Source organism: Manis pentadactyla, chromosome 11 (assembly GCF_030020395.1).
Source record: "Manis pentadactyla isolate mManPen7 chromosome 11, mManPen7.hap1, whole genome shotgun sequence".
Classification (NCBI taxonomy): domain Eukaryota; kingdom Metazoa; phylum Chordata; class Mammalia; order Pholidota; family Manidae; genus Manis; species Manis pentadactyla.
This window is the reverse complement of record NC_080029.1, coordinates 87,421,657-87,449,052: the sequence shown is the minus strand read 5'-3', so window position 1 is coordinate 87,449,052 and position 27,396 is coordinate 87,421,657. Positions and strand designations below refer to the sequence as shown.

Genomic DNA, 27,396 nt, shown 5'->3' with positions numbered 1-27,396 from the left:
AAGCCTTCTAATGGCTGTAACTTTGGCCAACATCTTATCTGTGGCCTCACAAGAGACCTTGAGCTAGAAGTACCCAGCTAAGTGACTCAAAGATTCCTGACTCACAGAAACTATGGGCTGATAAATGTTTTTTATTTGAAACTAGTAAGTTTTCGGGTAATTTGTTAAGTGGGAATAGATAACTCATGCTGAATTTTAAAGATTCCTTTCTTTCTTTTTGTGGACATTTAAGTCTTTAACACATTGGGCTTGCTTTTTATATATGCTGAATGTTAGTGATCTGATACCATTTTTTGTCTTATTTGGATAACGTTTTTCCCTGCCATATTTTTGAACAATTCTTCCTTTCCCCTATGACATATAATTATTGTTACATATCAAAGGTCTAAATGTGCACTGTATCTAAGCTCTTTTTTTGTTTCATTTCATTGTTCAGTTTTCCTGGTCTGGTTCCAGTAGCACACTATCATAATTATTGTAGCTTCATAGTAAGTTCTGATATCTGAAATGGCATATTCCCGACCTCTTGCTTTTCTTTAAAATTTCCAGGTTATCTCTGACCCTTTACTCCTCCAAATATAGTATATTTTAGAATCATTTCATTCAATTGCATGAAAAATCTTTTGGGGAGTTTGATTGGAATTGAATTGACTATTTCTCCACTGGAGACAACTGATATATTTCTGGTATTAAGGCTTCCTATCCATGATCATGGTATTTCTCTTCTTTCATTCATGATACTTTTAATATTTCTTAATACATTTCTCTAAATTTCCCTATAGTGGTCTTGGTTTCTTCTTTAAATGATGAATTTTTTTGCCCTCGTTGTGTTGCTATGATTTGCACGAGCAAACCGCCACTCTTTCCTTCGTACATTAAACCTTATCCAGCTGTTCTGGGCTGCCTCCGGCCCCAGGACAAATTCATTACCACCTGCACTCACTAGTCAAAGAGAACCCCTTCCCCACCAGTTCTCTGAAGTCTTTCTCTAGAGTTGATCTTAGAGCCCGGATCCAGGATCCATTCTAGTAAAGTATCTTAGAATTAGAATCAGGAGCCCTTTACAAACCTCCTTCCTACAAATCTCCTTGAAGCTGGATACAATATTCATAAGGAGGTTCTGGGTGACATTCCCAGGGAAAATCTTAGGAATAACCAACTTTTTAATCTCTTGAGTTAACAACCAGCCTACCCGTGCCTCACAGAATGGTCGAGTAAAACAAGAGGAAAGGTATTTGTAGTTTGATGATCTAAACTTGTACATTCTCCTCCAGATTACCAACTCAAGGCAGACGGCCCTGGGGAGTCCACATGGGCGATTCCATGCTGGGCACTGGTGTTAAAAGTATAGGTGAAGGCAGTCCTAGGAGTTCTAGGAAGAATTCTACTAGTTGTTCCAGAACACTATATTTAGGGACACCAAAATATGTAGTACTTCATTTACCTCCCCCTTAAGCCAGTATTCTAGACAATTGGAAATTACCTTTAAACACCAATAATTTTATGTTAATCATTTTGAAGGAACTCTTTCTAAATCATATTTTGTACCACTTTGAATATATGTTTCTCTATGCCTTCTTAAACAGATTATATTGAACATAATTTGACCTTTTCTTGAAAATGCAAGGACTTCATGAATACAGATTTTTGCTGTCACAGTGATTCCTTCAGAACTAATATGCACTCTGTTGTTTGAATCTTGAGTTCTTACTCAGGTTAACAAATATTTTCGAGCAATTATGGTGTGCTGGATACTGTTAGGTGCTTTATCTCTTTTTCACAATCATTTCCCCTTTTATCTGTTATTAGGCAGCAGTATACTTGCATTTAGAAGTTCTCTCCCTATGTATGTATATATTTTTCATGTCGGGGGTAAAGAGCTGACATTGTAACAAGGTTTGAGGGAGGCATGTCTCATACAGTAGGGTGAAAATCCAATCACTATGCTTATGAACCCCATTTCTAATCTACTGATTCTACTGGGGATCCAGACACATCAAATGAATTCAGATTGTTAAGGGAAGAGGGAGTAAGTATGAGATTTGCCACATCTCTTTTAGGTGATAAGATTCCCGTTTCTGGTTACTACTAGGCTGTTGGCTGCTAATACTGGAAAATGAGATTAGTAATTGCCTTTCGGCAAGAAGTCATAGCATTAGAACTGAGAAATGTGGTCACTGATGACACTAGTTTGTTGACTCTGTGTGTGTGTGTGTGTGTGAGTGTGAGAATGTGTGAATGTGTATACAAGGTTCCCCTTGTCGTCTGCAGGACGGCTAGTAGATCTCCCAGTTTTCAGGAAGTTTGCTCAAAGATATTTACTTGCCTTTTACAGAGCCATATTCCCTTCTTTTGGAGAGAATTGTCCTGGGAGAAGAAAGGACATTGATAAATTAGCAATTTCATCACTGTGAAGTAATATTCAGTGAGCCATTAGTTATATGTTATGTTTAGAGACCATACAAATTTTTCTCATAAGCATAAACAGATGAAATTTTCAAAGACAATGTATATACATATATATTTATATATATGCACTATTTATACATACATACACACACACACGCTTATATATATATATATATATATCCACACTTACATATTTATATATAATTTTGTATCACCTTATAGGAAGACAGGAAGGCATAGAAACGTAAAGTCTGTTGCCCCAGTTTATACAGCTAGTGAGTGGCAGGGCCAGGCCTGAAGCCGGGACCTCTGGGAATCCACATTCTCGGCCCTCATAACTCTTTGCTCACCTTCAGCTCAGCCAGCAACCCTTAGAGGAATGAACAAGCTATGGAAACCACACAAATATATTCTGAGATAAGTTTTAAAAGGTATAAAAATATAAAGATGAAGATATATCCTGAATTTCTGTGACATTTCTTTTACAAAGTATTTCCTTAGTTATTTCATTTTCCTTTTAACTTCCTTGGGAGATAAAAAGACGGAGGAATTAAGATCACATTTTAAAATTGTGTAAATAAGGCTCATAGAATTGGAATCATGAGAAACTTTGTGTTTTACAAATTTGGTTCTATAGCTTGAGTCAGATGAGGTGAAGTGCCCTCTAATCAGTGCTCAGGGAGCGTCTCTGTAAAGACGGCTCAAACTCAGGGCACGTGACCGTCATGGGACTCTGATAACTTTGGTGAAGACACTCTGTTTTTCCTCTGATGGGTAGTCAGTTGATGAACCATTGGGGATAGATGATGGGACATATCAGAAAGTATGCTAAGCCTCGTCCTAGAGAGGGGGAGTCCAGTTAATTTTTTTGCTGAGTGGAATATGGAAGAGAGGGGCCAGAATAACTTGCTCAGGACAATTGGAGTCATGGTCACTGTGGGCATGTCTGACATATACCCAAACATCTGGATGACCCCAGGGACAATGGTGGATTATTGATGTTTGCTTTTTAGGAAAAGAAGACTTCTTTTTTTTCTGAGGTTATCAAGACCATATATTTCATGCCAAAAAAGTTCTGGTGAATGTCAGCCTTGCCTCTGAAACCAATATACATTACAAAAATAAAGTTAAATAGAAATTTATCTTTTAGCCCTGTGAACTTGCTGCCCCAAAATGCCAAACAGGCAAAGAGCCGTGATGCTCTGCATCCAATTCTATGTCCTTCTGACGTTTGCATATGTGCTGGTGACATCACGATGTTAAATATGAACAGTCTTGGAGCTTTGTCATAAAGAAGTGATGGCTTCTTATGTTAACTCATGGGGCAACTCTGATCAGATAGTGACAGATAACCCTGGTGCTCTGTGTTTTGAAAGATTCGGGACCATGTTGGGATCATCTGGCCATTTACATGGCTGTAAGAGAGGGAAGACAGTTGTCTTCTTTGTTTCAGGTTGGAATGCCTTGAAATTACATCTAGTACTGTTCTTGGAGCGTGCACATGGGAAGATTTGTGTATGTTTCGTGGCTTATAGTGTTCTGGAAACTGACAGGCAGTGGCACTGAGTGAGAGGACACAGGTTGGAACACTCACCTTATTATCTTGGCTGTTATATTTTTTTGCCGAGTTCATGCTCAAGACTTTTGATCTAGGGGGAAATGAACCAAGATAGGGATTGGATAAAGTACACTCAAATATTCATACGTAAAATAATGATTATTTTAAAAGTTTTATATTCTAAAGCTGTGCTGTCCACTATGGAAGCCAGTGGCTACATGTACCTATGAACATTAAAATTAATTAAAATAAAAAAAAAAATCAGTTCCTCAGTCACACTAACCATGTTTCAGGTACTCAGTAGGTGGCCATTGGCTACTTATTGGATGGCACAAAGTTTTACTGGGCAGCTCTGTTCTAGAAACATAGCTTAGCACTGAAGCCATACTTAATGTTCAAGAAGGCTCTCAGGAAACTTGAAGGTATCCTTCAGAATTCCAAGAGCTGGTACCCTGTGGCCCTCCCAGGCCACAATGCATATACCAGGGCTATTTAGAGGCGGTATGAAGTCTGGGTCTCTTTACCTCGATCCCAAGATTCTCAAATAATTAATAAATGTAAGTACTTCTTGAGTAAGTTAAGATGTAACTTCTAAAAAGGGGCCAAGAAATGGGAGTGAGATTTTTGACTTTGTTTTCTCACCATTTCAATTCTAGACAAACTCAGAAAGGAGGGGCTTTTGTCTTACCATTTCTAACCTTTAATGGTCATAGTTTAGTAGTTAATATAGCGTACAGTTTGAGTTTTGTAATATGGTGGCCTTTGTGTGTCCAGAGGTTAGTTTCGTGCCTGTCTTATATGGCTTAGTCTCTATGTTTTTGGGGAAATGAGGGTGGTATTAGATTAAAGGGCTTTTCTGTGCAAGTAGGAATGTCCTACTCATCAGAGTACCTGACCACCAGCCCTTTTAAAATCAGATGTTCCTGCCCTTAATATAAACCTGAGTAATTGAAAATGTGATAAAAGCATGAAGGGAGATGTGTTTCTGTGGTTTTTTTAAGAAGGATGGAAGAAGGACCTGCATTTTAAAGTTGATGTGGTTTAGTGGGAGTCAAACAATCACTAACAGGAGGGAGAGAGATGTGGTGTTGGGGCTCACTCAGTCCCAAGTAGGAATTGGTCAGAGGAATGTTTGCTCTGACCCAGGCTGAGATGGAGTCACCACTAAAACCAAGAAGTTCCTTTTTTTGCCAAAACTCACACTTCTGTCTCAAGGAGCCGAGTCTCTGCTTCTTCTTCTATTTTCCTCCGAGTTTCCTGGTACTTCTTCCAAGAGAAATAAAAGAAGCCACAGTCACTAATTAGAAGCCTTACACTTTTTCTAATCATAAGCAGCATGTATTATTACGTGGCAACATGAATGCCTGGTCTCCTTCTCCAGCCCCCACACCCACCACCACTCCTGGTCACTCGCTGCACTTCCTACCTTCCCAGGCAGGTCCCTGGGTGATTGGTGTCATGAAAGGAGCAGTGCTCGTTATGAATTTAAGAGCACAGAGGTCAGGAGACCAGGGCTGTAACGGAATGATATTGGTGGTGGGTTGTCAGGGACCCAAAGTCCCTTTGTAATGCCACTTTGAAGAGTTAATATTGCCCTAGAAAGTGTTCTTTGAAAAGCATCGTTTCATATTATCCTGTACCTTACAAACCCTTCTCTGTCCCATTACCGAGAAACTGTACCTTAATGCAGAAGACCTGATCTTTGCAGAGCTGGGCCACATGTGCATCGTCTTCCTTTATCTGGGAAACCAAAATTCAGTCAAATTTCTTTCAGGAAATTTCTCTAAGAACAAGAGTATACTTGTTTCCTCCTAAATCCCAGACCCTAAATGTAGTTTTCTAATTGTTCTAAATATGTTTTTGCTGTATATATGAACTGATTTTTTTTTTTTTTTTGGAGGATAGATAAGCTTTATTTTGGGGGGGATTTTATTTTGGGACAGTTGGGAGAAGAATAGATACTAATTTGTTGAAGATACAGATACAGAACATATCCTGTAAAAATTATTGAAGAGAAGGAAACCTAGGAGACTGCATTTATCTTCCTTTCCTTCATCCCCTCCTCAACCCCATAATGGTTCTGGATCTGGAGCCTTATTGTATATAACTCAATCATTTGCAGAATGTATTGCATCGTCTAACTGAACATCAACTTTTCCCTCGTCTGGGAGAAGTAATACTGAAATTACTACCATCACCTTGGCCAGTTCCTTGTCTTGGTCAGCACAGGAAGCTTCCAGCTGTTGTAACTTAACCTACAGAAAGGGAAGGAGATGGATAACTCAAGGTGCAAGCAGGCTTCCATTCTGAAATGCTGTCTCAAAGGTTATCTTACAGGTGGTTGACGTGCATCAGGTATGCTATCAGATGTCTTTTTAATGGAGGAGAGTCAAACCATGCAGCGTCCTTCTGGTGACCCTGCCCTTCTACACTCCCAAGCCCTTAGCATTCATCAGGGCTCCACTCACGCTTAAACTACAATTCTTAGCTTCCTTCCTTCTTAGCTGTTTCTCTTAGGAAAAACATCAATCTTGAAAAACTTCACTCTTCTTTTTCCTTTTATATACTTACTACTCACTCCTTTTTTGCTCCCCATATTCCTCCTTCTTTCTTTTCCTTCCTTATTTGATGAAAGCCTATTCTATATTGGTGGCTATGTCGGAGTGATGGGCAGAGGGCCATGAGAGTAGAAAGGATACAGTGGTGAACGGGATTGACAGGCAGAGTCTCTGCCTCACAGAGCTGACATTCTAGTTGGGGACATTAACAGATAAGTAAACATGATAATGATAAATGCTATGAAAGAAATACAAACAGAGAAATGTAGTGATAGCGATGGCATGAGAGCAATCATAGGTGAGGTCCTGTCTGATGAGATGATACTGGGTTGAAATCTAAATGGTAAATATTAGCCAAATGGAGATCTGGAAGAAATATGTCCCATGCAGGGTTGCAGCAAGAGCCAAGACTGTGAGAGAGCACATATTTAGTGTATATGTGGAAGATATGTGGCTGGAGTGTGGGGTAACACCTGGTGAGGAGGAGATGAGGTGGGGAAAGGTTGACATGGATGAGATTATGTAGGGCCTTGTTGCTTCTAGAGTTTGGTTCTTCATTTTAATTGCAGTGAGAAGCCAGGTGTGAACTCGAAGTAGTAAGGACATAATCTGATCTGTGTTTTTAAAGAATAAGTCTTTTCTATGTGTGAAAAGTAGAGTAAGGGTAAGAGCAGAAGCAGGAAGACTAAGAGGCTGATTTGGCATCCAGGCAAGGGCTTATGGTGGCTTGCAGAAGGGTAATAGTAACAGAGGAATAGATGTGCTTGGGGTATATTCCCTAGTTAGAGCAGACAAGCCTGCGTTTTTCCCTCCTTCCACTTTTAGCTCTACTGTTCCCACTTTGATCTAGTACCGTTGTTTCACATCTGAAGACTTCTAACAGTTCCTTTCCTCTTCAGTCAATTATACCGAGGGCCAGAGAGCCAAATGTGTCTAAGGGCTTTATTTTCAGGACGGTGGTCTGAGACACAAAGAGGCGCAGCAGGCATACCATTAAACTGATGAGCTGATTGCCAGGATGTAAGAACAGAAGCAAGAGATGCTGTGTATTTCATAGAATTAGAGAAATCACTTGAGAATTCTACAACACATGTAGGCAAATGGGAGTAATTTAAAGGGTCAGTAATGCTTTAGAGTTCTTTGGAGGTGGGCTAATAGCTTCTGGGAAAATAATGGCCATTGTTCTGACAATACGTGGAACTACCTATAGTCTTTCTGCTCAGCTGAGGTGACACAGCATCACGAGACTTAAAGCCTTGCCGTGGGCTCTGCTGGGCTGCTGTCAAGAAAACTTGTTTTGAGCAGAAGGAAGCAAATGCAGTTAGTTATATGGCAAGGCTCATCAAGGGGCTTCATAAGCCTTTCTAGTCTGAGCCCCAAGTTTATCCTGAAGCACATGCAGGCTCCACATTTCTTCCTTTCCAGATACATTTCCTGGACAGGCATGGCCAAGCAAGCTGTTTTGGTGGCTTTGGACTTCCTGTTTGTGGCCATCAGTACTAATTTGGCTGACAGGAAATAGGGAAGTAATTCTCTGTTTTTCACTTTCTATTTCTATTTTCAGTGTGTCCCTATCTGCAGGGGCTGCACAGACGTAGTATGGGCTTAAGAGTGAGCTTAAGAAGCTAAAGAGAAATAAGGCAAGGGCAAGATGGAATTCTACAGAAAGTATCAAGTAAGAATTTTACCTGCTTTCTGAATAAAAAAATAAGTCCACCTTTTTGCATCTTTGATCAGATGAATTGTGGTTGTGCCCAGGTTTTTATCTTTGGAACACAATTAGAGAAATGCTAAGCAATGTCTGATGATGCACTCAGCAGGTAGAGGTCACTAAATATTTGAGTGATAAATTGAATGAATCGTTTTCTGGATGGGAGTCAGTGATAGAGTGTGTAAATTACCTAGCACACAGTAGATTGACAAATCCTAGCTCTGCTCTATGAATTCATACATTTGCCTCAGCTAGACTTTTAAATAATCACGTTAAATATGTGATGTTTCAAGGTTTTACTCTTCAAAAAAAGGAAAGAGTTTTAAAAATGCACAATTTCATTCAGTTTTCAAACTGAGGCTGGAAGGGGCTGATTAAATTGCCTAACTTCATATACCTCACTAGGTGCTGGGACCAGGATATAAACTAGGAACTTCAGTGTTATATATGCATTGTGCAATTGTGTTCTGCTCTTCCTAAAGGAAGAGAAACAAAATATATGGCTTCAGAGTGAAATTCCTTACCAAGGGCGGAAAAGAATTCAGTACTCAGTAGTCTAGGCTTAAGTCTGACATGGGCTAAAACTACAAAGAATTTATCCCAGTTTTGATAGTTGTTTCCACTTAAAAGCTTGCTTCCTGGTTATGTAACCCAAACCCACTCAAGATTGCTTTTTCATTTACCTTTGAGTCTTCTAGCGGTCCCTTTAGATGGCCTTGTTCACACTTGGCTGCCTTTTGCGATTTCCTTGTAAGCTATGATTTTAAATAAATACATATTTCAAATAAAAATGCATCAAATAAAAGATACTAGAAGACAAACACACTGTTTGGTGTGTAGAGCCAATAACATGGCCTTCTTCTCACTAGTTTTGGCCACCAAAGCTAGAGTCTGCACAAGCAGGAGTACTTCCCTGAACCCTATGCCATTCCAGGCTACAGAGGGCTGCAGGCATGGGTCAGAAAGTAGGGCGATCATAGGAAACCCACTGTATTTTGAGCAGGAGTGGAGGTAGAGTGAATGCCTGGATAAGGAAAGGGGAAGCCCTTGGGATTTAAGTATTTTAAAAAGTCTCTGTTGAAAATAAAATTAAGCTTTCACCTTCCAACAAAGTGTCAGTGGATTCCATTTTCTTGTGATAGAATGAAAAACCCATGGGATCACCAGATAGCCCAAATGTCGCACCCACTCCCTTCACCTCATGCTTGCAGGGGAAGTCCATGGCATTCAGGTACGAGGCTCAGCCTCAGGAGAGTGGGGCAGGGGTAGAACCCGCCCCCAGCACAAACTTTTCTGACACGTGGGATCCTCTATGATCATTTTCCCTCCCTTGTGTCTTTGACAACTGAAGCCGCTGCGGGGAACGTGGGGAAAACTAGAGCCCCAACCCACCTTTTTTTGAAGTTCTCTTATACGGCGCACCAGAGTCTCATTTTTCCTTTCCTGTTGAGAGAAAGAAGCGGAGCATGGGTGTGGATCTCCCTGCTGCCACCCATCTTTATTCAGCTGATTGTTCTCCCTTTCACCGGGTGCTATTTCCCTGCAGTAACTCTACCTCACTGCATACTGTCAGGTCAAGGACCTGTGGTTTGATTTCCACATACATATGTATATACCAGCTCACCAGGATAGACATGCCCACATGCAGGGCTTCCCAATATTAAATATTACCAAAGAAACTGTGCCACTGACACATATTTTACCATGACTTTTTTGACTAGTCTTTGCATGTAAAACAGAGGAGACTAGCTTATCTGATGACTAATGAGAGACAAGCTGAGGAATAAAACCTATGAGATGGCTCTTCCTAGCTTCTTGCTTACAAGTCTGGCTATTTCTTCTTCCAGGTCTTGCAGCGTTCTTTCCCTTTCCACGGTGGTACTATTCTCCTTCTCCCAGTCATCATCTTCTGTCAGGTCTTGAGTCTGAGTGATCTCACTTTCCAGCCTGAATGACACAAGCACATAGTGTGAGGAACAGACAGCTTCAGAACTGGAAAAACACATCTGTCAGTTTTAAGGGTTACTTCAGTGTCAGTAAATATGGCTCTCAAGTTGGAAACCCATTTTTCCTGGGTCCTTACCATCATAATCACTTCAAAGGCAGGAAAAAAAAATCACTTCGAAGTTTGACCTGAGTCCTAAGTCAAACACCCTAGTGTTCTTTCAGCTCAGGTGAATATCATCCAATCTTTTAAGAATCTCTTTGAAGGTGAGGCTTAGAACCTCCCCCCTCATGTTCTGAGAGAAATCTTCTGCATACATGGATGTTTATTGCCCTCGTCTAGCTCGGATTAACACATAGTCTACAGGCACACACCTGATCATCTACATTTGCTCTCTTACAACACTAAACTCTGTTTTCTACCTTTATCTCGTATCTACCTACCACTTCAGCATTTTTTAAAAAATAATAATAATAGAGAAATGTGGTATCCACATATAAATCAAGTTTAAAAATCAAATGAATATTCATATTTGAACTGACTGTGTATAGTTCATAATGCATGAACAAAACCGAAAGCTTCTGTGATGACTGCCCTTGCACTGTTCACCATGTAACTTATTCACTATGTTAAGAATTTGTACTCCATGTAAGAATTTGTTCGTTATGCATCAGAAGATTGGAGACTGACGAAAATTAGGCTTGGGGTGGATTAATGATTGTGCATTGAGTATTGACCCCCCTATACAGAAATTTATTGTGGTTAACAACTATTTGATCAATAAATATGAGAGATGCCCTCACAAACTATATATATATATATATATATATATATATATATAAACACACTTCCAATTGTAAAATAAATAAGTAACCGGGATGTAATGTATAGCATAAGGAATATAGTCAAAATATTGTAACAACTTGGTATGGTGATACCTGGTACCTAGAATTATCATGTATATAAATGTTGAATCACTGTGTTGTACACCTGAAACTAATGTAATGCAATACTGTTGTCAACTACCCTTCAATAAAAAAAAAAAAAAAAAAAGAATCTCTTTGAAACTTGCTATATAATTCAGGGTTTGAGCCACAGAAAATGCCAAAGAATGAAGAAGAAACTGCTACATAAGATATAGGTCTCTAGAGCAAGTAGGAAAATTCAGGTTTGTCTCTTCTCCTCTATCCCATCCCCTTGATTGGGAACGTCCCTCAAGAAAACCCAGCACTCACCTCTGTATGTCATCTTCTTTCTGGTGGATTTTGAGAAGAAGTTCCTGATTTGCTTCATCTGTTCTTTCGAGGTCTCTTTCAAGCTCCATGTTCAAACAGTGAATATTCCTGTTTGACTGGGTCAGTCTTAAGATCTCCACCTCCTCTGACCTATAGATTCAGCCCACGAAAGGAACAAGGGCCAGTTATCTCAGGGTCAGGGATCTTTGGGCCAGAAGGGATATCTAGGAGACATGTAATTCAACAACCTGGCTGTTTCTGGGAGCACACCTTTCCTTTTTCATAGGAAATTGTATTTCTTAATCATTCCCTTACAGTTTGTTTCAGTAATTCTCAACTCAGTGAGCAAGAGAGGATTTTCCCAGGCTTTCTTGATCAAAGTGCTCAATATAATAGTACACCTCCTCCCTGGTTCCAGGAGAAGTTTGTTTCCTTAATAGCCTCTTGTATTGGAGAGAATGGTTTCTCAGGCAAATGGTGCACAAAATCTGCTCATGAAATACACTTCCATTGAGTTATTTTCATCCAGGCTCCTGGCACATCACTTAGAGTTGGTTCCTGCCTTATGCCGCAAGAGCTCTCCACCAGCAGATGGGGCTTTTGTTTCTCCCTCCCTCCTCCCATCTCAAAACATGTCCATTGCCTGCTACAAAGCTTGAGAATCTACCATGGGAGTTACTCCACCGAGTACACAGAGATATGATCCAGGCATTCACTTTCAAGAATACAAACATCTTTTTTGAAGTAAATTTCAATGTAATAATGGTAACACCTCAGTGCTTTAGAAAGGGTACCTGGCAAATGGGAAGCTCTCAATAACTTTTTCTTTCTGTTGTGTGTCAGTTAATTGGTTTCTCTTTGAAACGATTAACTGGGAATAAAGTGTGAGGGAGAGGTCTTTTGTTTTGAGTGGGAATGAGGGATGATTTTGGCAAAGTAAGTCCTTCCTTGGAAGGGCTGATTGGATGCAGGATTTACAACAGTTGTCACTTCAGGAGGACATGGAGTGCTTGGGGTGGTGTCAGCAGGGGGTTGGACAGACGGAAGCGTAGGAGGGAGGGAGGTGGAAGATGAGGGAAGTCATGAAGAGCAGACCTGCTTCACACCTTGGTCCTTGGATGTGGCTTTGCATAATCATGATACTTACTCGCGATCTAGCTGATCCTCCTTGGGTTCTTCCATTGTAGATTCCCTAAAATAGCAGCAGAGATGTATTGGATGAATTGGGGAAATGGGTCCATTTGTGAAACACAGAGTAACTCGCCAAGAGTCCCAAAGGATAGGGACAAAATTAAGTCAACTGATTTCCTCCCTCCAACCCCCCAGGTTTTGGCCATGACAAAACCCAGCCCTTTGAGTCTTCTGTCCCTGATCTGACTGTACCTCAGGTAAGGATACAGTGAGGATACAGGGATAATGCTGGAAAATTCAATGTGTGTCCGTCTAGTGGGTACATGCGGAGATGGTTCTCTAGAACAAGAACCCTTTCAAACTTTGCTGCAGGTCATTAGAATCAATAAAGGTCATCCATTCCTCTGAAGTCCCTTTTTTGCTCCGTGCCCGGCTGCTTTCCTTAAGGCCCCATGGGCATGAATGTTGGTGCATGACCGCCCTGAAAAGTAATCTTTCTGACCTCTAGCCGGGACTCTGTAAGGATCTTCAGATATTAAGGTATTTAGTATTAAATAGGGCTCAGAAAAACCAAGCAGAAGTAGATGATTTGGTTCATTCTGTACCTTAGTTTCCTTTTTTTCTCCAATTCTTCAATAAACTCTGTCCCCCTCCTGTAAATGGCTTCCTGATTCTACCTTAGTCGCTCAGCTTCTGAAGTCTAATCTTTCCCCACTGGAACCAACCAGTAGAGTGTCAGAACCTTCCAAAGGGTCAGGACTCTGCTATTGACAGGATGGGTGGGGCAGCGTGTCACAGTGGGGTGGGTGACACGCGGGGGTTGGATAGACGGGGGAGTGTAGGAGGGAGGGCGGGGGAAGATGAGGGAAGTCATGAAGAGCAGACCTGCTTCATACCTTGGTCCTTGGATGTGGCTTTGCATAATCATGATACTTACTTGTGATCTAGCTGATCCTCCTCGGGTTCTTCCAATGTAGATTCCCTAAAATACCAGCAGAGATGTATTGGATGAATTGGGGAAATGGGTCCATTTGTGAAACACAGAGTAACTCGCCAAGAGTCCCAAAGGATAGGGACAAAATTAAGTCAACCGATTTCCTCCCTCCAACCCCCCAGGTTTTGGCCATGACAAAACCCAGCCCTTTGAGTCTTCTGTCCCTGATCTGACTGTACCTCAGGTAAGGATACAGTGAGGATACAGGGATAATGCTGGAAAATTCAATGTGTGTCCTTCTAGGGGATACATGCGGAGATGGTTCTCTAGAACAAGAACCCTTTCAAACTTTGCTCCAGGTCATTAGAATCAATAAAGGTCATCCATTCCTCTGAAGTCCCTTTTTTGCTCCGTGCCCGGCTGCTTTCCTTAAGGCCCCATGGGCATGAATGTTGGTGCATGACCGCCCTGAAAAGTAATCTTTCTGACCTCTAGCCGGGACTCTGTAAGGATCTTCAGATATTAAGGTATTTAGTATTAAATAGGGCTCAGAAAAACCAAGCAGAAGTAGATGATTTGGTTCATTCTGTACCTTAGTTTCCTTTTTTTCTCCAATTCTTCAATAAACTCTGTCCCCCTCCTGTAAATGGCTTCCTGATTCTACCTTAGTCGCTCAGCTTCTGAAGTCTAATCTTTCCCCACTGGAACCAACCAGTAGAGTGTCAGAACCTTCCAAAGGGTCAGGACTCTGCTATTGACAGGATGGGTGGGGCAGCGTGTCACAGTGGGGTGGGTGACAATGGTCATTCATGCAGAGTTCCAAGGCTAGATGGGTGCGTGTGTTTTATGGCCGAGTCTTCCGTTTGGTGGTGGTCAGTTCAATGGTTGTGATTCCTGGGTAGTATGAAGGGGTGGTCCCTGTGTTTTATTTTTCTTGCGGTTTGAGCTTCCTCTCTGCCCGAGTGTGGCTATGGGAACCTGGGTCCTAAGGCAGCAGTCTGATCCCATAACCGCTCATTCATCTGACACACACTGAAACATCAGAAGAGCGCTTATGGATGCCAGGCACTGTTCTAAGCATGAGGGAGACAGAGTGAACAGAGCAGCCCAAACACCTGCCATCACGGAGTTTACATTACAGGGTGTGTATGTGGGGGCGGGAGGGGTAACACAACGCAATAAATGAGTACATTTATTTTATTTGGTATGATAAAAAAGAAGAATGCTATGAAGAAACATAGGTGAAGAAGGTGAGAGGAAATTCAGTGAGGACTGTTTACGTGGGAGGGAATTGAAGTTTTAAATAGGGTGGTGCAGAGAACGCACTGAGCATTGCCAGACCCAGAAGGGTGGTGTAGATGTGTCAAGAGGCCTGATCAATGGGAAGGAAACCTTAGGTTGTGCTGAGGTGAACACAGAATCCTCAGGCCTCACGACCAAGGGCAGTAGTAAACAAGGCCCATGGCCACCAGAAGCATGGACCAGCACGCAGCCGAAGGGCCAGCAGGCCCAGGGCACCAGCAGGCAGCGTGAGGACGCAAAGCTCCTCCTTTGCTGCTTAGAGGATACGTAGCTTTTCCTGCAGCTGCCACTATTCTGGGAAAAAAGAGAACTCTGGAGAGGGAGAATCTTTCCAAAATACTGAGAAATTGCCCATAGAGATTTTTAACTGGGAAAAGTCCATGATATCTCGAGTTGGCCCCATTGTATTTTCTGCCATCTTCGGTCAGAGCAGGGAGAGGGAAAGATAAAATCAAGTGCACTATGTAAAGAATATGTTCCTGCATACATGAGTCTGTACACTTTGGCCACATTCTGTACAGTTCGTAACTGTTCGCATAAGTCAAGGAAACCTGGGAAGTTTTGAATCTCTACTTCAGGACTGTATTGAGTTGATTTGTGGACCAGAGTGACTTCTTAACATACTGTAGTTTCTAACAAACTATTTGTAAAATTAACGGCCTCTGATGACCCCCACTACCGTCTCCCTTTATGAAGCTGTACACAGAAGAGTAATTAAGTAACAATTCAGGCCAATGGCCTCTCCCAGGATTTAATGGTAGGGAGAGTTCATTAATCCCAGCTGGTTATATAGCTTTTCCAGGAAATGCCCTGGACCAAGGTTATCGTAGCGACTAATGGATTGGATAGGGACTTTAACTGGGATAAAAATAAAGCTCTGTCTCCTTCCTGGGGAGCTTTTGTCCTGGAGGGGCTAAGAAAGGCAAACCTGTAGGGGCAGCAGAACCCCAAAGCTTGGGACCTTGTGTGGGACGAGGACAACAGACTGCTATCAGTGAGAATTGCTAAATCGAGGTAGAAACAGGGTCTTGGAGGCAAATTAAGGTCCTTGATGTAAGCATTGCTGCTGTTTGAGAGGTGGCTTGATTAACACCCAGTGCAGCATTAGAGCAGCTGTTTTCACCTTGTAACTTTTTTCAAGCCGTGCTGGGCCCTGTGCAGAAGAGTCACTGGGACACATCAGACTGTGCTGCGTTGTGGCCGGGAACTCTGGCCTTGGCGTGGCAGTCTGTTGTGAAAACATCCCCTCCTCTTCCAGGCTGGGCACCCAGGATCTGTTTGCCTGGCCCTCTCCCTGCTGCTGTGAGGGGGCAGGCCAGGTGCCCGAGCCCTGGACATGGCTGCCTGGGCCCCGGCCCTTCTGGCTGACTCACCTGTCGTTTCACTTCTGCAGATTCTGCTTGTGTATGTTTATAGATGAGCCTGGTTTTGAGGCTCATAACTACGCAAGACTCTAGAACGTCATTGTAGATCATTGTTTTTCGAATACAGAATCAAATACACTATTTTCCTTATGTCCTTACTTATTTTTAGTTACTATTTTTGTGCAATCTTTAGTCTCATAAAACCTCTTTGAATTCCCTTTTAAAATACTCAGAATAGCTTTCTCAAAAGCAGAAATTTGAACTGGAATGAAATGTTAAGAAAAATAAGGAATGTACTATTAGTTCATTCTGCCATTATTTAATATCCAATAAACAACTATGGTGGTTTGAACTGGCAAAATGTGTATGTATTTTCTTTTATAATTCATTGTATTGCTGTTATAAAGCATAAACTATTTAAAAAATGAAAACTCATCAAGGATCTAACCTCAGCAAAACCCTGTATTTTTACAAGTTTTCTTCTATTTTTCCTATTGACAAACCATCTTTTGTAGTTATCATAGAATAGATAATACTGTTGTTTGCCTTCTCACTTAATATTTTTCATAAACATTTTCCAGGTTTTTACATAGTCTATAACATTTCAATCAACACACGAAATTCTGCTAAGTTGATAGTCTTCATAATTTGCTCCTCCACACCCTTACCTGTTTGCCTGTGTACGTATCTGTCTCCCCTGGAGTGCCAGGAGAGTGCTGTGTATTAATTTTCTAGGGCTGCTGTAACAAAGTGCTACACACTGGGTGGCTTAAACAACAGAAGTTTATTTCCTTACAGTTTTGCAGGCTATGAGGCAAGGTGCTGGCAAAGCTGGTTTCCCCTGAGGCCCCTTTCCTTGGCTTGCAGATGGCCGTGTTCTCCCCTGTGTCCTCACAGAGGCATCCCTGTGTGTGTCTGTGTCCTAATTTCCTCTTCTTAAAATGACACCCATCATAGAAATTTGGGATCAACAGAGGTGAGGCTTAGAACCTCACCCCCCTTGTTTTGAGAGAAATCTTCTGCATCCGTGGATGTTTTGCTGCCCTTGTCTAGCTTGGATTAATACATAGTCTATAGGCATAGACCTGATCATCTACATTTGCCCTCTTACAGCACTAAATTATGTTTTCTACCTTTATCTTGCATCTACCTACCACTTCAGCATTCTATTAAAAAAAAATAATAATAATAATAAGGGAGAAATGTGGGATTCACATATAAATCAAGTATAAAAATCAAACGAAAAAAAAATGACACCGTCATAGAGAATTAGGGCCCTCCATGACCTCATTTTAAATTAATTACCTCTTTAAAGACCTTATCTCCAAATACAGTCACATTCTGAGGTACTAGGAATGAGGACTGCAGTATAGGAATTTTAGTAGGACACAACTCAGCCTACAAGAGGTGTTCAACATATGTTTACCTGTGATGAGCATTCAGGCTATTTTCCCACCCTTCCCCCAAGTAAAAACACTTCAAAGAATAGATTTATATAGTCATTACATTTTTTAGATACAACCAAAGTGTCAGATATGTATTTATATTTTTACCATTTTTGAATGTCTTTTAATATATCAGCTTTTAATTTTACATGTGAGGAAAATAAAGACAAGAGAGGCAATAAATATTTTGCTGCTATTATGTTTCCATTTGGAATGGAGTCTCAAGGTGTTTTTTTTTTTCACAATTTATTCGTTCCTCCTGGAACCTCAATGCACATTTGCTTTTCTTTTTTGTTTGTTTGTTTGTTTTTATTTTGTTATCATTAATCTATAATTACATGCAGAACATTGTGTTTACTAGGCTCCCCCGTTCACCATGTCCCCCCCACAATCCCCATTACTGTCACTGTCCATCAGCTTAGTAAGATGCTGTAGAATCAGTACTTGTCTTCTCTGTGTTGTACAGCCCTCCCCATGCTCCCCACACATATTATTCCTACTAATTGTAATGCCCCCTTTCTTTTTCCCTGCTCTTATGAGGCTCAAGTTTTTATCATGAATTTTTTTTCCCTACTGGAAATTATACATTGGAATATTTTCCCCTTTCATATTATTTATTCTCTCTTTGGCTTATAAAGGCAATATTAAACCTTCTTGGTGAACAATTTCTGCCAAACTTGCCATTGAGAGGTTTTCAATTTTTTTATTAAGGTATTATTGATATACACTCTTTTAAAGGTTTCACATGATAAAACAACGTGGTTATTACATTCACCCATATTATCGTGTCCCCATATACCCCATTGCAGTCACTGCCCACCAGTGTAGTAAGATGCCACAGAGTCACTACTCGTCTTCTCTGTGCTCACCTGTCTTCCTCATGATCCCCCCTACACCATGTGTGCCAATCATAATACCCCTCAAGCCCCTTCTCCCTCCATTCCCACCCGCCCTTCCTCACTCCTCCCCTTGGTTACCACTAGTCCCTGCTTGGAGTCTGTAAGTCTGTTGCTGTTTTGTTCCTTCCGTTTTGCTCCGTTGTTATACTCCACAAATGAGGGAAATCGTTTGGTACTTGTCGTTCTTCGCCTGGCTTATTTCACTGAGCATAATATCCTCCGGCTCCATCCATGCTGTTGCAAATGGTAGGATTTGTTTCTTTCTTATGACTGAATAGTATTCCATTGTGTATATGTACCACCTCTTGTTTATCCATTCATCTACTGATGGACACTTAGGTTGCTTCCATTTCTTGGCTATTGCAAATAGTGCTGCAATAAACATAGGGGTGCATATGTCTTTTTGAAACTGAGAAATTATATTCTTTGGGTAAATTCCTAGGGGTGGAATTCCTGGATCAAATGGTATTTCTATGTTTAGTTTTTTTGAGGAACCTCCATATTGCTTTCCTCAATGGTTAACTAGCTTACATTCCCACCAGCAGTGTAGGAGGGTTCCCCTTTCTCCGCCTCCTCGCCAGCATTTGTTGTTCTTAGTCTTTTCGGTGCTAGCCGTCCTAACTGGTGTGAGGTGATACCTCATTGTGGTTTTAGTTTGCATTTTTCCCTGATGATTAGTGATGTGGAGCATCTTTTCATGTGCCTGTTGGCCACCTGAATTTCTTCTTTGGAGAAGTGTCTGTTCATATCCACCACACATTTTTTATTAGGGTTATTTGCATTTTGGGTGTTGAGGCGTGTGAGTTCTTTAGGCATTTTGGATGTTAACCCCTTGTCGGATATGTCATTTACAAATATATTCTCTCATACTGTAGGATGCCTTTTTGTTCTGCTGATGGTGTCCTTTGCTGTACAGAAGGTTTTTAGTATGATGTAGTCCTATTTGTTCATTTTTTATTTTGTTTCCCTTGCCTGAGGAGATGCGTTCAGGAAAAAGTTGCTCATGCTTATATTCAAGAGATTTTTGCCTATGTTTTCTTCTAAGAGTTTCATGGTTTCATGGCTTACATTCAGGTCTTTGATCCATTTTGAGTTTACTTTTGTGTATGGGGTTAGATAATGATCCAGTTTCATTCTCTTGCATATAGCTGTCCAGTTTTGCCAACACCAACTGTTGAAGAAGATGTCATTTCCCCATTGTGTGTCCATGGCTCCTTTATCTTATATTAATTTACCATGTATGTTTGGGTTTATATCAGGGCTCTTTAGTCTGTTCCATTGGTCTCTGGGTCTGATGTTGTGGCAGTACCAAATTGTCTTGATTACTGTGGCTTTGTAGTAGATCTTGAAGTTGATGAGCAAGATCCCCGCCACTTTATTCTTCCTTCTCAGGTTTGCTTTGGCTATTCGGGGTCTTTGGTGGTTCCATATGAATTTTTGAACTATTTTTTCCAGTTCGTTGAAGAATGCTGTTGGTAATTTGATAGGGATTGCATCTAATCTGTATATTGATTTGGGCAGGATGGCCATTTTGACGATATTAATTCTTCCTAGCCAGGAGCATGGGATGAGTTTCCATTTGTTAGTGACCTTTTTAATTTCTCTTAAGAGTGTCTTGTAGTTTTCAGGGTATAGGTCGTTCACTTCCTTGGTTAGGTTTATTCCTAGGTATTTTATTCTTTTTGCTGCTATTGTGAATGGAATTGTTTTCCTGATTTCTCTTTCTATTAGTTCATTGTTAGTGTATAGGAAAGCCACAGATTTCTGTGTGTTAATTTTGTATCCTGCACCTTTGCTGTATTCCGATATCAGTTCTAGGAGTTTTGGAGTGGAGTCTTTAGGTTTTTTTATGTACGATATCATGTCATCTGCAAATAGTGACAGTTCAATTTCTTCTTTACTGATTTTGATTCGTTGTATTTCTTTGTTTTGTCTAATTGCCGTGGCTAAGCCCTCCAGTACTATGTTGAATAACAGTGGGGAGAGTGGGCATCCCTGTCTTGTTCCCGATCTCAGAGGAAATGCTTTCAGCTTTTCACTGTTCAATATGATGTTGGCTGTGGGTTTATCATATATGGCCTTTATTATGTTGAGGTACCTGCCCTCTATACCGATTTTGTTGAGAGTTTTTATCATGAATGGATGTTGAAATTTTGTTAAATGCTTTTTCCGCATCTATGGAGATGATCATGTGGTTTTTGTCCTTCTTTTTGTTGATGTGGTGGATGATGTTGATGGATTTTCGGATGTTGTACCATCCTTGCATCCCTGGGATGAATCCCACTTGGTCATGATCCTTTTGATGCATTTTTGAATTCGGATTGCTAATATCTTGTTGAGTATGTTTGCATCTACGTTCATCAGGGATATTGGTCTGTAATTTTCTTTTTGGGTTGGGTCTTTGCCTGGTTTTGGTAGTAGGGTGGTGTTGGCTTCATAGAATGAGTTTGGGAGTATTTCCTCCTCTTCTATTTTTTGGAAAACTTTTAGGAGAATGGGAATTATATCTTCTCTGTATGTCTGATAAAATTCCGAGGTAAATCCGTCTGGCCCGGGGTTTTGTTCTTGGGTAGTTTTTTGTCTACTGCTTCAATTTCTTTGCTGTTAATTAGTTTGTTTAGATTTTGTGTTTCTTCCTTGGTCAGTCTTGGAAGGTTGTATTTTTCTAGGTCGTTGTCCATTTCTGTACGGCAAATAGCAACGTACATCCTTTTTCTGTCTCCATGGATCTTAAATGTATTTATTTATAAAACTTAATGTAAATAGCACTGTGAAGTGATATCTCTTTTTGGAATTTATCAAACTGTGGAATTCTGCTCCATGGTGGGCATACGTATAAGGGCAGAGACCGTGTGAGGAAATCCTTCCACCTAGAACACATATTCTGAAGATATTAGGCAGATGATCATTGTAGGTAGTGACTCAGCACCTGGGGTAGGAGACTTTATCATCTGTGCTCTTGATGTTCAAACCCAGATCTGGCCGATGACCCTGTGAAAAATGGGACAGTTTTGCTGTTATCACAGACCTGCCCCCATCTGGTCAGCACATTGCAGGGGTACAATATATAGCTATGGTAAAGAAACAGCTTCTGAGGAGAGCCTGCATTTACCATGAAACAGTGCCCTCTGCTGTTTCTGAGGGAGCCATTCAGCCATAGTCAAATCATGAGGGAAGCGTGCACTGCTCCAGAGACAAAGCAAGCTGCTCCTTGTTTGCAATGGTCAAGATACTGGGAGGCCAACTCCTGGCACCTTGCAGCCAGTCTCAACTGTAAATGTTCAGCAGGAGAATCAAGACAGCCCAGCCACAGCAGCCTACCTCCCCTACATCTGTTCCTAGGCTCTAATCCCACACTGCATGTGAATGCTCCTTCCCTATTTTCGCTACAAACACAGAAGAGCTTCCATTAGTTTTGCTCCTTAGCAGAAGGAATTTTTACAACAGTGATTTTAACCATTGAAGCTTGTCTTTAGAAAACTTCTGCTTCTCAGTATTACAAAATTAAAGGAAGCACAGTCAATGGCTGCAGTGAAGTAGTCATGTAGAAGAGAACAGCAGTTCACCGTTGGAAGTTTACACTGCTAAGGGATCAGCCTCGTTTCCTTTCTTTCTTTTTTTCCTTCCTTCCTCCCTTCCCTGCTCCCCCCTCCATCATCATCATCTTTTTAATACAACCATCTGAAGTTGCCAGAATCTCCATCTACAGGAATGAAGTCACATAGTGGAAACTGTTTTTTTGCTGATTCACTTTACATTCTGGGAACAAATGTTTTTGCTGGTTCTCTCCACTCTGAATTCTCATTTTGTATTCTGGGTGTGACCCCGAATGATATAGTCAACACTTACCTTTACTTTAACCAACAACAAGGGCAATTATGGACTTCAAGATGTTATTAGAGATTTGTGTCCTTCCTAACAACTTTTGAACTGTTTTCTCAACATTATTTCACTTAGCTACAGCAGAGAAAACATAGTGATGAATAATGAAATATGCATGAAAGGAAAAATTTTTTAAAGTTTTCTTAAGTGACTCTGAAATCACAATGTGTGAAAATACTTTTTCTTTCATGATTCTAAGTCTCAAATTCATGAGTGCAGAGGAGTGGATTTCTTGCTCTGTCATGTAGCAGGACAATGGTAAATGGGAGCTGGCCATACCTTATCCTCCCCTTGTGCCAAGAACGGAGTCCGGTTTAATGAAACACCTATTAAGGCCACACCTACTGGGCAGAAACTGCCAAATTCTACTGGACCCTAGAATGCCACTGCCACTCAGTGTGGGAATAAGCCGTGTGTACAGTGCTGTTCTTTGAGATGGTGGAGGGCATTTCCATTTAGGGTGCCAGGTAAAAACTCAGTGACTTGTATGGTCAGACAATGCGTATTTGCACATTACTCTAGTAATTGCCAGGAGAAAAGGATTTTGTTTTCTCTGAGGCCTGGGGTGAAGAAAGAATTTACTCATTCTAGGAAATTTACCAGATTAAGAAAGTTGCTTAATTTTTTCTTTCCATTTCAAACTTCTGTTTGAAATATTTATCTGTGGTCCAAGATGCCTTTAAGCCTTTCATTAAAGGATGACTTTGCTGACACATGATCAGCTGATTATGGGACAGGGCTAGGCAATTGACCTCAGCCAATACAGATTCTTTGGTCTTTCCTGCTGTAGCTATTGGAAAAGACTGATTGTGCTGAAGTTGCTAATCTGGTAGCATAGGATTTAGGTTATTGGCAGAATATTGCCACTTAAAGGAGCAATGCCCATTCAGAGAAAGGAGGGAGAGAGATGAAGCCCTGAGGATACTGGTGAAACTTCTGGATTCAGCCATGCCTGAAACCTCAGATTTTTAGTTCCATAAGGCAATATCTTTTTTTAAATTTTGCTGTAATTTGTAAGTTAGCTTAAGTTAAGGTCACTTGCTGCTATAGAGTTCTAATTATCAGTAGTGAGCCATCTGCATTGCAGAGATCCAGTCTCTTACATTTTTAAGATTAACTATAGAAGTATTGATGGACTCTAACTTGCTTTAGCATCTGTGACATTATTCTGAAAATGGTCTACTCTGTTTACTATTTCATATTATTTAGCTTACCCTATAGCCACTGAAATCTACTGACAGAGCTGTTTACTGGGCAAGGTCGATCTTGGAAAGGCAACATGGGAGGAAAGGTCATCTGTAGGCAAACCTCAAGGGAAAAACTGAAGAAAGCATCTTCCCTCTACAAGTTCCACCATCTCCTAGTGTACACAGTCAGGTACCACTTGCCTTCTTTTTCCAAGGATGTTTTTTGGGGATTAGTGGGGCAACAAGTCCTCAGTCCGAAGTGTGAGAGATGCGGAGAGGAAGCTTCTTAGCCTCCACAAGGTGCTCCTGTTCAGTATCTTGGGTAGTAAGTCGATTAGGAGATCTGGATTTATAAAGCTTATGTGGAAAAACAAGTAGCCCAGCAGTGTGATGAAAAATAGGGTGATGAAAAAGAGAAATAGAAAAATCCTGAAAAGAGAAAGCCAAGAAACTGTTAGCCAGATGTTAGAAAACCAGGAACAAAATAGTGAGTCATACCTAATGCACACCTGGTTCCTTCTTGATATTCAAATGTCTCCCCCTAAATCTTGTCTCCGTTCCCAGCAACGCTTTGTAAATATGGTCCTTCCCTAATGCTGACTTGCTAGTTACTGTCTTCCATCACTGAATTTTATTTTCTTTTAGTATTTATCATTACCTGAAATTATCTTGTGAAGTAGTCACACCAGTTTATACTCCACTAGCAAGACTATATATTTCTATGGGTCTACACCCTCTCCAACGCTTACCATCAGATTTTTAAAGTTTCACTAATCAAATGGGTGTAAAGTAATTTCTCATTATGGTCTTGATTTGTATTTCCCTGATGAACAGTGATGCTGAATATCTGTGCATAGGTTTATTGGTCTTCTGTGTTCCTTTTGCCCATTTATCTACTAGGTTGTTTGAGGTTTTCTTACTAAATGGTAAAAATTCTTTATATGTTCTTGATATGAATCCTTTTCCATGTGTACTTTGAGTAACTTCCCTCTACTTTCTAACTTTCACTTGCTCTAAGTGTTGAAGAGCAAAAGTTAATAATTTTTAATCAAGTCTAGTTTATAAACCTTTCCTTTAATTAGAATCAATCCATTTTATGTCGTGTTAAAAATCCATGCCCTATACCAAGGTCTGAAGGGTACTTCTATCTTCATTGAGAGTTTGTAGCATTTTAAAAATATGTTCACAAATTCCTTGATACTCCTCTCATTATGAGATTTCCCTTCATTGGGATGTGGACTGGGCTTAATGGCTCCTTTCTAAAGAATACAATACTGTGGAAGTGACGTGCCGGTGCATGACTTCCTAGGCTAGGTACTGGAGACACTGCAGCTTCTTCCTTCCTCTCAGGGGGAACGCCGGCTGTCATCCTGGGAGGATTCCCAGCCAGCCCTGTGGGGATGTGCATGCGGTGAGGAACTGAGGCCTGTTGCGAAAATCCAGCAAAAAAGCCAGTGTGGAAATAGATCCTCTAGCCCCAGGCAAGCCTTCTAATGGCTGTAACTTTGGCCAACATCTTATCTGTGGCCTCACAAGAGACCTTGAGCTAGAAGTACCCAGCTAAGTGACTCAAAGATTCCTGACTCACAGAAACTATGGGCTGATAAATGTTTTTTATTTGAAACTAGTAAGTTTTCGGGTAATTTGTTAAGTGGGAATAGATAACTCATGCTGAATTTTAAAGATTCCTTTCTTTCTTTTTGTGGACATTTAAGTCTTTAACACATTGGGCTTGCTTTTTATATATGCTGAATGTTAGTGATCTGATACCATTTTTTGTCTTATTTGGATAACGTTTTTCCCTGCCATATTTTTGAACAATTCTTCCTTTCCCCTATGACATATAATTATTGTTACATATCAAAGGTCTAAATGTGCACTGTATCTAAGCTCTTTTTTTGTTTCATTTCATTGTTCAGTTTTCCTGGTCTGGTTCCAGTAGCACACTATCATAATTATTGTAGCTTCATAGTAAGTTCTGATATCTGAAATGGCATATTCCCGACCTCTTGCTTTTCTTTAAAATTTCCAGGTTATCTCTGACCCTTTACTCCTCCAAATATAGTATATTTTAGAATCATTTCATTCAATTGCATGAAAAATCTTTTGGGGAGTTTGATTGGAATTGAATTGACTATTTCTCCACTGGAGACAACTGATATATTTCTGGTATTAAGGCTTCCTATCCATGATCATGGTATTTCTCTTCTTTCATTCATGATACTTTTAATATTTCTTAATACATTTCTCTAAATTTCCCTATAGTGGTCTTGGTTTCTTCTTTAAATGATGAATTTTTTTGCCCTCGTTGTGTTGCTATGATTTGCACGAGCAAACCGCCACTCTTTCCTTCGTACATTAAACCTTATCCAGCTGTTCTGGGCTGCCTCCGGCCCCAGGACAAATTCATTACCACCTGCACTCACTAGTCAAAGAGAACCCCTTCCCCACCAGTTCTCTGAAGTCTTTCTCTAGAGTTGATCTTAGAGCCCGGATCCAGGATCCATTCTAGTAAAGTATCTTAGAATTAGAATCAGGAGCCCTTTACAAACCTCCTTCCTACAAATCTCCTTGAAGCTGGATACAATATTCATAAGGAGGTTCTGGGTGACATTCCCAGGGAAAATCTTAGGAATAACCAACTTTTTAATCTCTTGAGTTAACAACCAGCCTACCCGTGCCTCACAGAATGGTCGAGTAAAACAAGAGGAAAGGTATTTGTAGTTTGATGATCTAAACTTGTACATTCTCCTCCAGATTACCAACTCAAGGCAGACGGCCCTGGGGAGTCCACATGGGCGATTCCATGCTGGGCACTGGTGTTAAAAGTATAGGTGAAGGCAGTCCTAGGAGTTCTAGGAAGAATTCTACTAGTTGTTCCAGAACACTATATTTAGGGACACCAAAATATGTAGTACTTCATTTACCTCCCCCTTAAGCCAGTATTCTAGACAATTGGAAATTACCTTTAAACACCAATAATTTTATGTTAATCATTTTGAAGGAACTCTTTCTAAATCATATTTTGTACCACTTTGAATATATGTTTCTCTATGCCTTCTTAAACAGATTATATTGAACATAATTTGACCTTTTCTTGAAAATGCAAGGACTTCATGAATACAGATTTTTGCTGTCACAGTGATTCCTTCAGAACTAATATGCACTCTGTTGTTTGAATCTTGAGTTCTTACTCAGGTTAACAAATATTTTCGAGCAATTATGGTGTGCTGGATACTGTTAGGTGCTTTATCTCTTTTTCACAATCATTTCCCCTTTTATCTGTTATTAGGCAGCAGTATACTTGCATTTAGAAGTTCTCTCCCTATGTATGTATATATTTTTCATGTCGGGGGTAAAGAGCTGACATTGTAACAAGGTTTGAGGGAGGCATGTCTCATACAGTAGGGTGAAAATCCAATCACTATGCTTATGAACCCCATTTCTAATCTACTGATTCTACTGGGGATCCAGACACATCAAATGAATTCAGATTGTTAAGGGAAGAGGGAGTAAGTATGAGATTTGCCACATCTCTTTTAGGTGATAAGATTCCCGTTTCTGGTTACTACTAGGCTGTTGGCTGCTAATACTGGAAAATGAGATTAGTAATTGCCTTTCGGCAAGAAGTCATAGCATTAGAACTGAGAAATGTGGTCACTGATGACACTAGTTTGTTGACTCTGTGTGTGTGTGTGTGTGTGTGTGTGTGTGTGTGTGTGTGTGTGTGTGTGTGTGTGAGTGTGAGAATGTGTGAATGTGTATACAAGGTTCCCCTTGTCGTCTGCAGGACGGCTAGTAGATCTCCCAGTTTTCAGGAAGTTTGCTCAAAGATA

The 27,396-nt window shown here is 40.6% G+C and overlaps 2 pseudogenes; both read right to left on the bottom strand.

Annotated features, from left to right (window-relative positions):
• Positions 1-1,864: 1,864 nt before the first annotated feature.
• Positions 1,865-1,975, bottom strand: LOC130679685 (small nucleolar RNA U13; annotated as a pseudogene).
• Positions 1,976-26,907: 24,932 nt separating this feature from the next.
• On the bottom strand, positions 26,908-27,018 carry LOC130679684 (small nucleolar RNA U13; annotated as a pseudogene).
• Positions 27,019-27,396: the final 378 nt, after the last annotated feature.